The sequence below is a fragment of the Octopus bimaculoides genome, chromosome 2 (genome assembly GCF_001194135.2).
Source record: "Octopus bimaculoides isolate UCB-OBI-ISO-001 chromosome 2, ASM119413v2, whole genome shotgun sequence".
Lineage (NCBI taxonomy): Eukaryota > Metazoa > Mollusca > Cephalopoda > Octopoda > Octopodidae > Octopus > Octopus bimaculoides.
Genome location: NC_068982.1, coordinates 167,769,450 through 167,772,890, shown reverse-complemented (window position 1 = coordinate 167,772,890; position 3,441 = coordinate 167,769,450). Strand labels below are relative to the sequence as shown.

The following is a 3,441-nucleotide window of genomic DNA, read 5'->3' as shown; positions in this document are numbered from 1 at the left end:
GAATGCACGTGGCTTACTGATTAGTGTGTTGCCCTCACGGTCATAAGTAGTGAATTCGATCGGACAGCGTGTTCCTTCAATCTGTTGAACTGAAAATGAGCACCAACCAAGTGTTTGGGAAGCCCTCTCTTCTATTGGCTGTCATATCGTCTATGTTCTGTTTGGTCAAAGATGAGTGGGTCGATAACTTGTGCATGTTTGCTCCTGATTACACGGGCATCGAAAAGCAATCATCGATCAGCGACTTGCACCAAGTCACACTCGTTTCCTAGTGACAGCATTCGTATACACATACCGTGTGTGTTTGTGTGTGTGTTTGTGTGTGTATGTGTGTGTGTGTGTGTGTGTGTGTGTGTGTATGTGTCTGTGTCTGTGTGTGTGTCTGTGTGTCTGTGTCTGTGTCTGTGTCTGTGTCTGTGTGTCTGTGTGTCTGTGTGCGTGTGTGTGTGTGTGTGTGTGTGTGTGTGTGTGTGTGTGTGTGTGTGTGTGTGTGTGTACATACCTGATGTGCTAAGGATTCTGCCAGCTCACAACCTTTGAGTTTGCATATATGGAAAGAAATGTTTTAATGCCTCGGTTTTGTATGTAAGTCATTGAGGGGTAAGATAAGTACACCATATTCCCAGTAAGATCTTTCAGGTCAGTAAGACTGATTGGTAAAGGTCCAGCATGTACATCTCCAGATTAAAGTCTGCAAGGAAATTCGTAGGCAGATATTCTGCTCCGTTACGGACTCAATCTCAATAAAGACACGTATTGACCAGATTGCAGAGTTAAATTGGTAGGTGTTGCAAAGTCAATATCAATATTTATGAATGTGATTATACGTGTGGTTCGCAGTAACAGTCAAAGCGAAATACGAAAAGAGAAAAATAAGTAAAAGAATTTTTAAATAATGTATGAAAATGGAATTAGCAAAAAGTAAATTAGCAAACTGGGAAAAATAGAGGAAAAAAATAAAAACAGAACACTATGAAACGGTACTGTAACACAAAAGAAAACAGTGTGTGAAGTTTAAAGTTACGAATTCAAAGGTTTTCATTTCAGACGCATCACAATTAAAAGAATTATTTTTCTTGACATCTGTTGGCTGATAATTTGAAATCTATGAAATTATGCAAATAATCGTTTTAATCAATGACTCACTAAATTATTTGCCAAAATGTTTGCGTAAATTATTTGCTAGATCTTATTGCTGCAAACATTTTTTTTTTTAATCGAAGGGATATGAAAAAAATAACCAAGTAAAAAATACCAAAAGATATAATATGGTAGGCGTTACAATTCATCTTTTTTTAATGTCGAATAGTATTTCACTTATGCTTTAAACACAGTTTTCTGTAAGATGTCAATGATGTCCTCACCTATTCTTACCATAAATAAGAAAGTTATTTATTGGAAACAATTACAAATTTAGTTTATGATCAGTCGGGAGATACATACTCTCACTACACGCGCTCGTGCACAAACACACACACACACACACATATACATGCATACACATATATATGTAAATATACATATACGTAGAGAGAGAGGAACAAATAGAGAACGAGAGGAGATTCAAAATTCCCTCTATTCTGGAATCTGCGCCCAGAATGAAGACACCCCAAATAGCTTGTGAAATTCGTTTGTAATGAAGTCAAGACAGTTATTGTAAACATTTATGAAGTTTTCCACAAAGGAAATAATTTATTTGCATGCAGAACTTCTCTCTCGCTCTATCTCTCTTTCTATCTATCTATCTCTCTATCTATCTATTTATCTATTTCTCAATTTTCTGCATAGATCTTTAATACGATCTCTGCAGAAAAAGGAGAAAAAAAAGATATATACATTCCATAAATGTTTAATTTAGTGTATTCTAGTTGGTTTCGCTTCATTTTTTTTCCCACAAAGCCAACAATTCCGAGAGAGAGGTAAATCGATTACTTCAACCGAAAAATGAGGAAAGGAAAAGTCAAAGAGCCAGACGAAATGCGGCCTAGCATTTTGGCCGGGTTGCTAACGATTCTGCCAGCTTGCCACCTTGTTTAGTGCAATCTATTTACTGACATTTACGACATGCAGATGATTTCAAATAGGAATGATATGGTACTATGCACGGCTACCTATGACTAGAAAATATTTAAGATCTTTGTAATGAGAAGAAAAAATACTAAATGTGTATATTCTGTGCATCTTGTTTGTTACACTTTGATTTAAAATTCCAACTTTTAATCTCATCATAATTTATCTAAAAGTGATAAAATAAATATCATCTCCAGGACACCAGGCGTTCAAAAGATTTTTAATATTTATTTTATTACAGTTTTATTTTTAAATATTTAAAATACTACATTCGTTATTTTGTTTGAATATTTTCTCGTAAATACCTTCTTTAATATAAAATGTCATTATTAAGAGATGAGAGAATATTCAGTAACCTTAAAATGGCACGATATAATGGCAAACCTAATCAATTTTCCGGAAATACCTATCTAAATATATTGGAATGGTCCGAACGGCTAGTCGCATGAATGGGAGAGCATTAGACTATTTATCCGAAGATCATTGATCCGTGGCTCTCAAATGATTAACTGAAGCTAGGAAAGGTTAATGAATACCGTGGAGTGTGAATGAAGGCTGTAGGAAAGAAATCGAGAGTAGGAGAGTGGAAGAGATAGAGAGGGACAAATGAGACATAGAATACGAAACTCGACCTACTTCGGTTTTTAGCCTGTTTGTATGTATCAATGCTAAATAGATCTTTTAATCTCCACTGTATATGTGTATTATAAGTATGTATATGCGTCTGATATTTAAATCTATTTAGCACATTAAAATAAGACCTAAGCAAAGCATATCAAAATGCTTATAGCCAGGCAAAATCTATTTTTACCCGATTCACGTATGCTTCTGATGTAAATATATTAAGTCCATATTCATACACATGTACATAATATGCCGACAACAAAGTGAATATATTTGTAAATATGATGTATGTATCATATGTATATTTAGAACAATATTCATGCGCATATATATGAGATCACAGTATATTCACATTAGAAATGCACGTGAGTCGGGTAAAATTAAGTGCCAAGCCGTACTAATTTTGATTTCGCTAAAAACGGACAAATCTTTATTTGCTACAGAAATTTAAACATCAGATATTGCATCAATACTCTGAGCGAGAGTATTGCTTACTTCATCGAGTTCTTTATAAATCTCTTACACTTGGAGTATAGGCGTGGCTGTGTGGTAAGAAGCTTACTTTCCCGGCCACAAGGTTCCGAGTTCAGTCCCACTACGTGGCACTTCGGGCAAGTGTATTCTACTCTAGCCTCGGGCTGACCAATGTCTTGTGAATGGATTTGGTAGACGGAAAAGGAAAGCAGCCCATCGTGTGTGTGTGTGTGTGTGTGTGTGTGTGTGTGTGTGTGTGTGTGTGTGTGTGTG

General features: G+C 35.7%; 1 protein-coding gene across 2 annotated transcripts in view; it reads right to left on the bottom strand.

The window, feature by feature from the left end:
• LOC106869337 (heat shock 70 kDa protein 12A) overlaps positions 1-3,441 on the bottom strand; it is a 296,374-nt gene that overhangs the window by 7,728 nt on the left and 285,205 nt on the right. The window lies entirely within an intron of this gene.